The 14,216-nt window shown below is 40.0% G+C and overlaps 1 protein-coding gene, 1 long non-coding RNA gene and 1 pseudogene across 12 annotated transcripts in view; 2 read left to right on the top strand and 1 right to left on the bottom strand.

The window, feature by feature from the left end:
- GRIP1 (glutamate receptor interacting protein 1) overlaps positions 1-14,216 on the top strand; it is a 715,153-nt gene that overhangs the window by 493,859 nt on the left and 207,078 nt on the right. The gene's annotated exons all lie outside the window — the stretch shown is intronic.
- Positions 1-14,216, bottom strand: part of LOC144332948 (uncharacterized) — a 183,426-nt gene that overhangs the window by 108,020 nt on the left and 61,190 nt on the right. The gene's annotated exons all lie outside the window — the stretch shown is intronic.
- LOC107000918 (oxysterol-binding protein-related protein 9-like) lies at positions 7,174-12,345 on the top strand (annotated as a pseudogene).

The raw sequence follows: 14,216 nt of genomic DNA, 5'->3' as shown, positions 1-14,216 counted from the left end.
TTAATTTTCTGGCTTAACTTTATCTGACTCTAGAAAGTTGAATATATTCTAAACATCTAGGGCATTCTTTTAATACATTTTGCCTACCTTTGGCATACATTTTCTTTTAACCTTAAAGTCAATTCTTTTTACTTTAAGATTTTTCTCCTTTGAAGCTACTGGAGATACAACTTTGGAGTTGAGTAGCTCAGTATTTCAGCTAAATGCTAAAAGTAACTTTATACCAACTTCTACAAGCAGAGACTTCTTGCCTATGTTCTTCTCGTTTGAGACTATAGAACTTGGAAAAATTTTCTAGTTGTCCTGAATACCTTTTAGCTACCATTCTTGCAGGATAACATTGCCTATAAACCAATAAAGCCTATCCAGGATCTTTTCTTTCTAGGAGGCCAAATGAAGGTGGTTGTCATTTTGGTGGCAAGAACTCTTCTTCTCCTCTTCAGACACAAGGAATGAAGGAAAGAGAGTTTATAATAAATAAAGTGGCAAATCTTTAAAATGCTGATTATTTCAAGTGTTATCTAGGATACCAAAAAATAAACACTTCTAATTGTTCATAGGAATATAAACTTTTTGGAAGACACAGTGGTATCATCAATAAAAATGTTTAAAAATGTATGTTTTTCAGGCCGGGCACGGTGGCTCAAGCCTGTAATCCCAGCACTTTGGGAGGCCGAGACGGGCGGATCACGAGGTCGGGAGATCGAGACCATCCTGGCTAACATGGTGAAACCCCGTCTCTACTAAAAAAATACAAAAAACTAGCCGGGCGCGGTGGCGGGCGCCTGTAGTCCCAGCTGCTGGGGAGGCTGAGGCAGGAGAATGGCGGGAACCCGGGAGGTGGAGCTTGCAGTGAGCTGAGATCCGGCCACTGCACTCCAGCCTGGGCGGCAGAGTGAGACTCCGTCTCAAAAAAAAAAAAAAAAAAAAAAAAAGTATGTTTTTCTGAACATTTCTGGGGATATATCCTATAATAATACACCTGTGCATGAAGATGTAACTGTACTTGCTACTCATAAAATCTGATGATTTTTAGAATCATCCCAATCTGATAAAGGAGTGCTTCAAAAAAATATATAAGTAGACTTGACAACCACTGTTATCATCAGTCACTGCCTCTGAGGGAGAATGTCAGTTAGTTTGGAAGAGGGTGGCACCAGGAATAGGAAGGGACCTCTCCCAACTCTGATTCACTGTTGAAAAGTGGGAATGGAGGCCAGGCACAGTGGCTAATGCCTGTAATCCCAACACTTTTGGAGGCTAAGGCGGGCAGATCACCTGAGGTCAGAAATTCGGGATGATCCTGGCCAACATGGTGAAATCCCATCTCTACTAAAAACAGAAAAAAAAAAAATAGCTGGGCATGGTGGCTGGTGCCTGTAATCCCAGCTATTCAGGAGGATGAGGCACAAGAATTGCTTGAATCCAGAAGGCGGAGATTGCTGTGAGCCAAAATCACACCACTGCACTCCAGCCTGGGTGGCGACAGAGCGAGATTCCGTCTAAAAAAAATAAAAAAAGGAAAGAAAAAAAAGGAAAAGAAAAGTGGGAACAGAGAGTTCCTTCAGTCAGCTGCAAGAGGACAAGTAGAGTGGAGCTGACCATGAAAGTGGGCAGGACTGGGTATAAAATATAACAGCAAGTCAGTCTGTACAGAGATGTTGAAGTATGTTAATAAAATATTGTAAGCAACTGAAAATATCTATCAATAGAGGAATGGTCAAACAAATTAGGATGTCATTATTCTAGGAATGTTTACAAGACTGTTAAAAGTATGAGGTAGACCTATAGGCCATGTCATGAAAAGATCTCCAAGACATATTGGTATAAAATATAACAGCAAGTCATTTCATGTTGTTCAATCCAATTTAGGTGAAATGTTAGTGTTTTAAAAGAGAGAGTGAAAGGTTGGCACAAATTTTGACAGTGGCTTCCTCTGAGATGGGAGGAGTAGAAGGAGAGTGCAGAGGAGTGCCCTCAGGCTTTGCCCAAATCCTTCTGCCTCACTGGAATCTTATACTAAAACACATTTGTTTATTACCTGGATAATTTTTTTAAACTGCTATGACAGGAAAGAATATCGGTGAATTGAAGCTGCCTATCAGAACCATATCTTGGGTGGGTGGAGGGCATCCCTGACCTTGCCCTGCTGATGAGGAAGAAGATGAGGCATCTCTGCCAGCTGAAAGCACACAGAGCCAACAACCATATAAACATTTCTGCATGTGTCAAGAAGGCCATTTGCAAAAGAGAACACCAAAAACAACTCACTATTTATGTGAGTAAGAGAAAATAGAGCATTTGGGGGGGGGGGGAAGATCAATAGTTTGGAATATTTCAACTCATATGGAAAAAGGATTATCACGTCTTTCATGATCTTAGAGGCAGAACTATAACTCATAGGCCAGAGGGCACCAAACAGCATGACACCCTCTCAGCAGTCACCATCTAAACACAGATGCATCTCGTCTGGCTGGTGAATACTGGGAGGCAACACTTGTTGCTCTTCACCCTATTTCGCATCTGTAGCCTGTACATGTGTGTCCTGCACAGCTTGCTTCTTTCAGTTTCTCTGACTAGCAGCTGTGTTTGGATGTTTGACTCGTGCTATGAGGGCAAGCTATAGGGAATCAGATTTGGAAGCAGCTTAAGGTAGAACTTTCTAAGCACAGGAAGGCAGCACACCTGCCTAGTTAGGAACGCAGGCTCTGGAGCTAGCCTGCCTCATTTGAATGCTGGCCCTGCTGCCTACTACTGTGTGGAATTAAGCTGGTTGCTTCAGTTTCATGCTTCAGTTTTCCCATTGTGTGAAATGAGAGTGTAATGAGGATTATACGAGTTAATACACATAAAGCATTAACATTAGTTATCTCTCACCATGTAACAATATTAATACAAATTTAGCAGCTTAAAACAATACACATTTATTATCTGATGGTTTCTGTGGGTCAGGATTCTAGGCATGGCTTATCTGGTCCTTTTTAGGGTCCCACAAAGCTACAATCAAGATGTCAAATAGAATAGCAGTCTCCACTGAGTCTTGACTCAGGGAGGATCTACTCCCAGGCTCGCCCAGGTTGTTGGCAGAATTCAGTTCAGGGCTTTGGTTTCTTGCTGGCTGTCAGCCCCAGAGGCCACCTTCAGCCCCAGCCTCAGAGCCCACAAGGGAGACAAGACTGTGAGCATGATGGGTGCTACCATCTTATGTGCATATTCAGCATATATGTAACAACATGCATCTGGAAGCTTCGCCATATCTGCTGGTTAGAGGTAAGCCACAGGTCATGCTCACACTCAAAGGAAGAGGACATCTAAAGGTGGTGAACATCAGGAGTTAGGGATCATAGAGAGCTGCCATAGACACCGTCCTCCATGCATACCAAGTCAGGCCTACTACATATAAAATTCTTAATAAATGTGAGGTATTATCCATGGAAGCTATCTGAAGAAGGCATAGGTGACTTTCTGAGAGGATTAGTTTCTCACACTGGGGGTATCCAGACCGTTACTGGGTGGAGACTGTAGACACATAGCAAAGAAAACCAAATGGAAATAGGCGTTGAGCCAGATAGCTCCTGAAGGTCACCTGAGATTATTCTGTCACCAGACAAGGTGAACCAACTGCCCCCTCCTCCTTCAGCACTGTCCTGAGTTCATTGCTACTTTCTTTTTGCATGCTGTCTTTTTTCACTTTTGTCTGATTTCACCTGTGTAAAAATGGAAACTAGAACATCCCATGATATGATTTTCTCTGAGAATTCTTGAGAGTTGCCCTGTTCCCTCATAGAACAGTCATGCTTGGGGGTGGGGTGGGAGGAAGGAAATACGCTTTACCTTTACTACAATCTATGGGTTTGTTTCTTCCTAAGGAAAAGGGACCCAGGCCCTGTTTACTTTTACAGTGTCTTTCAAAATTCTAACCAGATAGGTGTGCCTAGACTGTACTCAATAAACACCATCTAACATCTCCTGGAAAAGGGAGAGATAATGAATTGGACTGCTGGGTTCTTTCTAGATCTTGCTGCTGATATATGAGGGTTTTTACCTGTTTGATTCACTCCCCAGTTTGTTCATGTGCCTCCGCTGTCTCTGTGGAAGGCCTGGTAAATATAAACTCTCTGTTGAGTACCCCAGCCCTGAAAGAGGACTGAGAAGGCAGTTCCATGGGAGGCAGCACAGAATCCAGAAGTGTGGGGTTTTTTATGCCTGAAAAGTTGATTTAAAACATATGTATCCTTACATATTGATTTCATAAGTGCATACGCCAGCCCTGCTTCTGCATTCAGCCTCTGAAACATGTGACTGAAGAACCATATGTGCCTAATATGCAAACACCCAAATACACCCTCCGCCATGCCCATGCCTAACTCTGAGCCCTGTTGTGCTGGGGAAAGTAAATGGAAATGACTGAGGACAGTTATGTTAGTAACTAAACATTAGAAATACAATAACCATGCAGCATCTCTGTTATTTCTTTAATTCAGGCAATTTCCCAGTAGAGTATTAAGGTGTTAATTGCTTCTGCACTTTTCTATTTGACAGATATGTCCTTTTTCACCTAGGTAAGGAAAGCAATTATTGTAATGCTCTCATGGGCTTTGTGAGATATTCTTTAATGACTTTTAAAGGCATCAATAGGGCATTGTGCTTTTAAAGGGAAAATGTCCTCTTTTCTGTTTGTGCTTGATAACAAGAGTGGGTATTATATTCAGACTACATGATGAATCTGTGAAAGGAAAATATGCAATGAAAAAAAATAAAGGAGTAGTAATACATTTTCAGGAAATATGTATCCAGATTTCAGATATGAGAAAAATATGTTCTTATATGTGCATGTATCACTGAGCTTAACAAAGATTAAACACAATAAAAAAGATACTCAGCAGGCATATTTCTCTGGAATTTTAACACAAAGTTGTTATTCTCTGGAACTGGTGTGGCCTCCCAAGTGAGGGTTTGGCAGGTCGTTTACTCAATACAAATCAGTAAATATTCTTTTACACATTGTGTGAAAGTGACTTTCACAGGCTACTTGAGCTACAATTGATTTTACAGTTTCATGTTTGCATTCAAAATAAAAGAAAAATAGTCTTAGAACTTTTAATTAGAATTCAGAACTCTTTTTTGATAAGAGTCACTTTGGCAACCTGGTCAAGCCAACACAACCCATGTTAACTAAAGTGATAGTGTAGAAAGAAGACTGAATGTGGAGTGAGAACTGAAGTTAGAGTTTTAAGTCCTCACAAAAGGATTTGTTTGATACCTGTCCTCAGGCAAGTTGTCTAACCTTGAAAGCTTCAGATTTTTCATTTGTAGGATCCTGGGTTTCTGTGAGAATCAAATGTATGTGACTCTTCTGGCTAACTTAAGTGCTCTCTGGATATACAATTGTATGATCAAAGGAAGATCTAGGTTTTGTGCCGCCTCAAGTTTATACAATTTGAGGGGAGGGGGTTCTTTAAGAAAAAAAATACAAAAATATAATTTTTCGAATTTGACAAAACCGTATGATGCTGTGAATACATTGCTAGGATGCCTCCCAAGACTTTGGAATAAACCTGTGCCAGTTAAGGTCCCAGAAATTAAAGACTCAGTCACTTAGCCTGTGCAGCATTATTAGAGATGTACAGAATGCTAAAGCTGGAAATGGCCATACCTCCCACCTGACAGGGGTTCACACTTGTTTTTTTAGCAGTAGAAACCTCTTTTCAAAATCTTATGTGGAGGAATAAGAGGGAAAAACTGACTAGTGTAGCTGAAGATGGGACCTAGGACTTAGAGATATGCCCGTTTGGTCTTTTATCTTCCCTGGAAGAATTTCAGTTGAGGCCCGGTGTGGTGGCTCATGCCTCTAATCCTAGCACTTTCAGAGGCTGAGTCAGGAGGATCACTTGAGGCCAGGAGTTTGAGACTGGCCTGAACAAATAACAAGACTCTATCTGTACAAAAAATTTAAAAATTAGCCAGGGGTAGTGGCATGCACCTGCAATCCCAGCTACTCAGGAGGCTGAGGTTGGAGGATCACTTGAGTCCAGGAATTCAAGGTTGCAGTGAGCTAGATCATACCAGTGCACTCCAGGCTGGGTGACAGAGTAAGACCCTGTCTCTAATACATACATACATACATACATACATACATACATACATGCATACATGCATACATTGCCTACAAACTACCCCCCAACATACACATTTTAACAACCATGAAACTGGGATGCATTTTATAGTTGCTCTTAGACAAGTGATAATCATAATATTATTATTATTGCTTGTGCATGCACTTACTTGGTTGCAGTTCCTGGTGATATCATTGGATAAATATAACTCCTTGAAGTTTCAGGAAATAAACCTGAAAACGAATAAAACCTGAAAACGAATAAAACCTGAAATAAACCTGAGGAGGGAATATATACTGTTGTCTAAAATGTTCTCTTGACACTTTTCCATAAGTTCAAGAAGCAAAAGTATCAAAACTTGCCAAATGAGGATTCAATCAAGTGGGGAAGGAAAAGGGGTGCTCAGAAGCACCCCTCTCCTGGAGGCACAGAGTGTGGGGGTCTTGCAAATGACTTTCTTGCTCGACACTTGTGGGGTGAGTATAACCTGAGGGTCTGGGAGAGGGCCAACCTCCGCCCCTGAGTCTCACAGTCCCTGGTGCCCGCCCAAGGCCAGGTTATGGGCTCAGATGTCACGCTTTCCTTGCCTCCTTCCTGTCACCTCCAGAGATTTGGATTCAGGATTTGTTCCTAGTGTCCAAAACTTTGACAGGAAACTTACTTTTTTTTTTTTTCATATGGAGTCTCACTTTGTTACCCAGGCTGGAGTGCAGTGGTGCAATCTCAGCTCACTGCAACCTCCATCCCCTGGGTTCAAGCAATTCTCCTGCCTCAGCCTCCCCAGTAGCTGGGATTACAGGTGCCTGCCACCACATCCAGCTAATTTTTGTATTTTTAGTAGAGACAGGGTTTCACCACCTTGGCCAGGCTGGTCTTGAACTCCTGACCTCGTGATCCAACCACCTCGGACTCCCAAAGTGCTGGGATTACAGGCGTGAACCACCGCGCCAGAGGCTGATGCTTACCTACAAATCTTGATAGAACAATTAAAGTTTTTTGATCACAAGCTTCAAAACTGCAAAGATAATAAACAGAGCAAGAAAATTGAAACTCTTAAAGAGAAGCAAATAGCATGGTAGAATCACTTAAACACTGCACTGTGTTGATGCAGATTGCTAAAGACCAGAATAATGCTGAGAAGCACACAGGTAGAATTATAAGTACTATTAATCTTGTAGATGCAATGTATCAACCTAGTCCCTTGGAACCCATGATCAGCACAATGCCTTCTCAGACTGTCTCACCTCCGGAACCTACTCAGCTGCATAAGACAGAGCAGAGTTCATCTTCCTGACCAGTTGGACCTGTACTAGTTACCTTGGGACACCATTAGAGTCCAACACCAAATAGTAGAGGCAGTGACCATTCACCACCTAGTAGCAGTCAACTTCTCCAAGCCATGTCAACGGCTTCTCTAAATACAGTCCCAGAGTTCTCTTATTCCAGCAGTGAAGACGAATTCTACAATGCTGATGAATGTCATCAACATGGCTCATCCCCAAAGCACTTAATAGATTCTTCTGAATCTGCCTCAGTCTTGACACATGGCAGTGCAGAAAACAGACTAAAGTGCCCAGATAGCACAGAATCACTTAATTCTTTCACATCCAATGGAACAAGTGATACTGACTCATTTGATTCACCTCATGAGAGAGCTGACGAGGAGGAGGCAGGGTCCGTGGAGGAGCATAAGAGCATTATCACATACCTCTAGTCACAGGTTAGGGTTAGTATGGATCTTTCTAAATTAGTTCTTCCAACATTTTTTTCTTGAAAGAGGATCTCTTTTAGAAGCGTATGTAGACGTTTTTTGCATATCCAACCTTTTTGCGAGCATTGGTGACCAGGGATTGAATGGTTCAGAACATGAAATGGTACCTCTCAGCCTTTCATGCAAGGAGGAAAGAATCGATTACCAAAAAGCCATTTTAGCAAGATCTTTCAGTGTCACTGGACATTACCAAATGATACCAAAGAGAACAAAGGGCTAGTTTTGGAAGGACCAGTTCCCTGGGTTTCCAAAAACAATGTAAAATTTGTGGCTGAACAGATTTCCCATCATCTACCTACTTCAGCCTTTTATGCTGAGTGTTTATCAAAAAGATTCAATTCATTGCTGATATCTGGACCTAATCAAAATTCCTTAGGATGTCAATTGGGATAAACAACATAGGGTGGGGCCACAAGCCCTGTGTCTTGTGTTTAAAGTGTGAGAAACATTACATCCTCACATTCCCCAGTGTTTAAGGATGGTCTATCCTCACAGTGCTCTGAATGGAACTAGGAGGAGAAGCAATATTAATTATTCCAAAAGTGGTGATAATGCAAATATCATCTTCCACACTGAACCTTTCTCTGGGGACAGGAAGCACAGAATTACCACTGTGATTTTTTTTCTCCAAATGATGAGAAGCCTTTTGCTCAATTCAAGGGGAATGGAATGGTGTAATGTATGCAAAATATGCAACGGGAAAATGCAGTCTTTTTAGATACCAAGAAGATGTCTATAATCAAGAAGATAGGAAGTTGAAAGATCAGAAAAAATATGAATCCCACTGCCTTTAGAAGGATGTCACTTTCAACTTAAGAATCAGAGACATTCAGTTGCCATGTAGTTGTGCAGTTTTGAGTGAGTTTCTTAATCCTGGGTTCTAATTTGATTGGACTGTGGTCTGAGAGACAGTTTGTTATAATTTCTGTTCTTTTACATTTGCTGAAGAGTGCTTTACTTTCAACTATGTGGTCAATTTTGGATGACTATGGGGTAAATAATGAAGGCAGAAATAAAGATGTTCTTTGAAATCAGTGAGAACAAAGACACAACATACCAGAATCTCTGGGACACATTTAAAGCAGTGTGTAGAGGGAAATTTATCGCATTAAATGCCCACAAGAGAAAGCAGGAAATATCTAAAATTGACACCCTAACATCACAATTAAAAGAACCAGAGAGGCAAGAGCAAGCACATTCAAAAGCTAGCAAACGGCAAGAAATAACTAAGATCAGAGCAGAAATGAAGGAGATAGAGACACAAAAAAACCCTTCAAAAAATCAATGAATCCAGGAGCTGGTTTTAATTGATAGACAGCTAGCAAGACTAATAAAGAAAAGAAAGAAGAATCAAATAGATGCAATAAAAAATGATAAAGGGGATATCACCACCGATCCCACAGAAATACAAACCACCATCAGAGAATACTATAAACATCTCTACACAAATAAACTAGAAAATCTAGAAGAAATGAATAAATTCCTGGACACATACACCCTCCCAACACTAAACTAGGAGGAAGTTGAATCCCTGAATAAACCAATAACAGGCTCTGAAACTGAGGCAATAATTAATAGCCTACCAACCAAAAAAAGTCAAGGACCAGATGGATTCCCAGCCAAATTCTACCAGAGGTACAAAAAGGAGCTAGTACCATTCCTTCTGAAACTATTCCATCAATAGAAAAAGAGGAAATCCTCCCTAACTCATTTTATGAGGTCATCATCATCCTGATACCAAAGCCTGGCAGAGAACACAACAAACAAAGAGAATTTTAGACCAATATCCCTGATGAACATCGATGCAAAGATCCTCAATAAAATACTGGCAAACCGAATCCAGCAGCACATCAAAAAGCTTATCCACCATAATCAAGTCAGTTTCATCCCTGGGATGCAAGGCTGGTTCAACATATGCAAATCAATAAACACAGTCCATCATATAAACAGAACTAAAGACAAAAACACATGATTCTCTCAATAGATGCAGAAAAGGCCTTTGACAAATTCAACAGCCCTTCATGCTAAAAACTCTCAAGAAACTAGATATTGATGGGACATATCTCAAAATAATAAGAGCTATTTATGACAAACCCATGGCCAGTATCATACTGAATGAGCAAAAACTGGAAGCATTCCCTTTGAAAACTGGCACAAGAGAGGGATGCCCTCTCTCACCACTCCTATTCAACATAGTGTTGGAAGTTCTGGTCAGGGCAATCAGGCAGGAGAAAGAAATAAAGGGTATCAGTTAGGAAAAGAGGAAGTCAGATTGTCCCTGTATGCAGATGATATAACTGTATATTTAGAAAACCCCACTGTCTCAGCCCAAAATCTCCTTAAGCTGATAAGCAACTTCAGCAAAGTCTCAGCATACAAAATCAATGTGCAAAAGTTACAAGCATTCCTCTACACCAATAACAGACAGAGAGCCAAATCATGAGTGAACTCCCATTCACAATTCTTCAAAGAGAATAAAATACCTAGGAATCCAACTTACAAGGGATGTGAAGGACCTCTTCAAGGAGAACTAGAAGCCACTGCTCAACGAACTAAAAGAGGATACAAACAAATGGAAGAACATTCCATGCTCATGGATAGGAAGAATCAATATCATGAAAATGGCCATACTGCCCAAGGTAATTTATATTCAATGCCATCCCCATCAAGCTACCAATGACTTTCTTCACAGAATTGGAAAAAACTACTTTAAAGTTCATATGGAACCAAAAAAGAGTCCACATTATTTGCCAAGACAATCCTAAGCCAAAAGAACAAAGCTGGAGGCATCATGCTACCTGACTTGAAACTATACTACAAGGCTACAGTAACCAAAACAGCATGGTACTGGTACCAAAACAGAGATATAGACCAATGGAACAGAACAGAGCCCTCAGAAATAATACCACACATCTACAACCATCTGATCTTTGACAAACCTGACAAAAACAAGAAATGGGGAAAGGATCCTCTATTTAATAAATGGTGCTGGGAAAACTGGCTAGCCATAAGTAGAAAGCTGAAACTGGATCCCTTCCTTATACCTTGTACAAAAATTAATTCAAGATGGATTAAAGACTTAAATGTTAGACCTAAAACCATAAAAACCCTAGAAGAAAACCTAGGCAATACCATTCAGGACATAGGCATGGGCAAGGACTTCATGACTAAAACACCAAAAGCAACGACAATAAAAGCCAAAATAGACAAATAGGATCTAATTAAACTAAAAAGCTTCTGCACAGCAAAAGAAACTACCATTAGAGTGAACAGGCAACCTACAGAATGGGAGAAAATTTTTGCAATCTACCCATCTGACAAAGGGCGAATATCCAGAATCTACAAAGAACTTAAACAAATTTACAAGAAAAAATCAAACAATCCCATCAAAAAGTGGGTGAAGGATATGAACAGACACTTCTCAAAAGAAGACATTTATGCAACCAACAGGCACATGAAAAAATTCTCATCGTCACTGGTAATCAGAGAAATGCAAATCAAAACCACAATGAGATACCATCTCACACCAGTTAGAATGGCGATCATTAAAAAGTCAGGAAACAACAGGTGCTGGAGAGGATGTGGAGAAATAGGAACACTCTTACACTGTTGATGGGACTGTAAACTAGTTTAACCATTGTGGAAGACAGTGTGGCGATTCCTCAAGGATCTAGAACTAGAAATACCATTTGACCCAGCGATCCCATTACTGGGTATGTACCCAAAGGGTTATAAATCATGCTGCTATAAAGACACATGCACACGTATGTTTATGGCACCACTATTCACAATAGCAAAGACTTGGAACCAACCCAAATATCCATCAATAATAGACTGGATTAAGAAAATGTGGCACATATACACCATGGAATACTATGCAACCATAAAAAAGGATGAGTACATGTCCTTTGTAGGGACATGGATGAAGCTGGAAACCATCATTCTGAGCAAACTATCGCAAGGACTGAAAACCAAACACTGCATGTTCTCACTCATAGGTGGGAATTGAAGAATAAGAACACTTGGACACAGGGTGGGGAACATCACACACCAGGGCCTGTTGTGGGGTGGAGGGGGGAGGAATATCGTTAGGAGAAATGCCTAATGTAAATGATGAGTTAATGGGTGCAGCGCACAAACATGGCACATGTACACATATGTAACAAAACTGCACGTTGTGCACATGTACCCTAGAACTTGAAGTATTTAAAAAAAAAAAAATCAGAGACATTGATGCAGCAACTGAAGCAAAAACACAAACTTGGAAAAGACAAAGAGAAGAAACCCAAGAAAGGAAGGATAAGGAAATTCAATTGGAGACAAGCTTATTTCATGAAGATGGAAGATGTTGGGTTTATGATGAACCATTACTGAATTATGTTGGTGCTGCCAAGCATTGGGCTAGGAAATGTGAAGTTTACACCTGATAGCCAGGGCAGTAAGCATAATAAGCAACAAACATTCTCCCTTTGGGAGAACCTGTTCATTCCCTTCTTATTGCAATGGTTCCTGTCTCAGGGATATGAGACTTTTTTTTTTTTACAATTAAAAATCAATAGCATTTAATTATATACAATGAAGAATTGGAAATTTAAAAAGCAGTACCATTTGCAGTAACATAAAAAAATCAAATAAATAGAAATTCCTAAACCAATGCTTGGCAGCACCAAGATAATTCAGTAATGGTTCATCATAAATGCAACATCTTCCATCTTCATGAAATAAACTTGTCTCCCATTGGATTTCCTTCTCCATCCTTTCTTCGGTTTCTTTTTCAAGTTTCTGTTTTGCTTCAGTTGCAGCATCAATGTCTCTCTTTGCCATAAATCTAGCAAAATATTTACAAGATCTACACAGAATATGGGACTTTCTGACACAGATGAACAATTACAGTGGGAAAAGCTTCCCTTTTTTCCTCTGTGGCAGTTATGGCCATAAGTCCTGAGAAAAACTTCAGGTTTTGAAAACAAGATGTTTGCTCCTTTTCCAAACCCTACATATTGAAAAGCATTTCTAAATCCAAGCCTCAAACTCTACACTCTAATACTGATGTTAAGGAACACAATTTCTGTTTTCTAGTTCTTATGATGTTGGATTATGTGTGTGTGTGTGTGTGTGTGTGTATACAGCTCATATGTTGGATTATATGTGTGTGTGTATATATATATATATACACAAACACATACACACAGTATATGCAGTTGACCCTTGAACAACACAGGTTTGAACTGCACAGGTCTACATAAACACATTTTCTACCACCTGTGCCACCCCTGAGATAGCAAGTCCAACCCCCTCTTCCTCCTTCTCAGCCTACCTAACGTGAGGAAGACAAGGATGAAGACCTTTATGATGATCCTCTTCCACTTAATAAATAGTAAATATGTTTTCTTCCTTATGATCTTCTTAACATTCTTTTTGTTATAAGATTATAGTATATCATACATATAACATACACGATATGTGTTTATGTTGTCAGTAAAGCTTCCAGTCAACAGTAGGCTATTAATAGTTAAGTTTTGGGGTAGTGAAAAGTTACATGTGGATTTTTCAACTATACACCAGGGGGTGGGGGGTGATGGTGCATCTAACGTTGTATTATACGTACATATATATACAATCATGCAACAAAGATACCTAATGCCAGATTTTTCATAAAAACTCCTTCTACTGTAAATATGGGTTCCTCAGAGTTATTTTGAGAAATCAGCACAGTGTCTTAAAATCGTGTTGGGAAATGTTATGGTCTCACCTGCAATAACTTTTCTTTTGGAATTGAACTATTATTAAGTTGTATCTAACCCTAGATTATGGCTTAATTATACTCAATATTTCTTCAGGCTTCATAAAGTAATTTTTCAAAAAAATTGAAACTTGCCAAATAAGCCTCAGCAGCTTGAAAGAAAATCCAAGGGACAGTAACAGAGCACTGTAAAAAATGAAGCATCACAGTGCTCTTGGTGGCCCAAAGGACTAGTGATGAGGACAATATCATATAGAAAATATGGACATCAATGACACTGGTTCAGAGGGTGAATGTGGAAAAGTTGTAGGAGTACCTTGACTGATTTATTTCACTGACATTTTTCTTTTCATGCATGCCCTTTGCATTATTTAATAAGTATAATACTTAACAATCTTAGTGATAAGCATTATGTTGTAGTTTGCTTGACAGCATTTTGTTTTGCAGTTTTGTTTTGTTTTGTTTTGTTTTGTTTTGTTTGAGACAGGGTTTTGCTCTGACCCAGGCTGGCATGCTGTAGTGCAATCATGGCTCACTGCAGCCTCAACCTCCCAGGCTCAAGCAATCCTCTCACCTCAGCTCCCCG

Source organism: Macaca mulatta, chromosome 11 (genome assembly GCF_049350105.2).
Source record: "Macaca mulatta isolate MMU2019108-1 chromosome 11, T2T-MMU8v2.0, whole genome shotgun sequence".
NCBI classification, from domain to species: domain Eukaryota; kingdom Metazoa; phylum Chordata; class Mammalia; order Primates; family Cercopithecidae; genus Macaca; species Macaca mulatta.
Note: the sequence above shows the minus strand (reverse complement) of the source record. Positions and strands in the feature narration are given on the sequence as shown.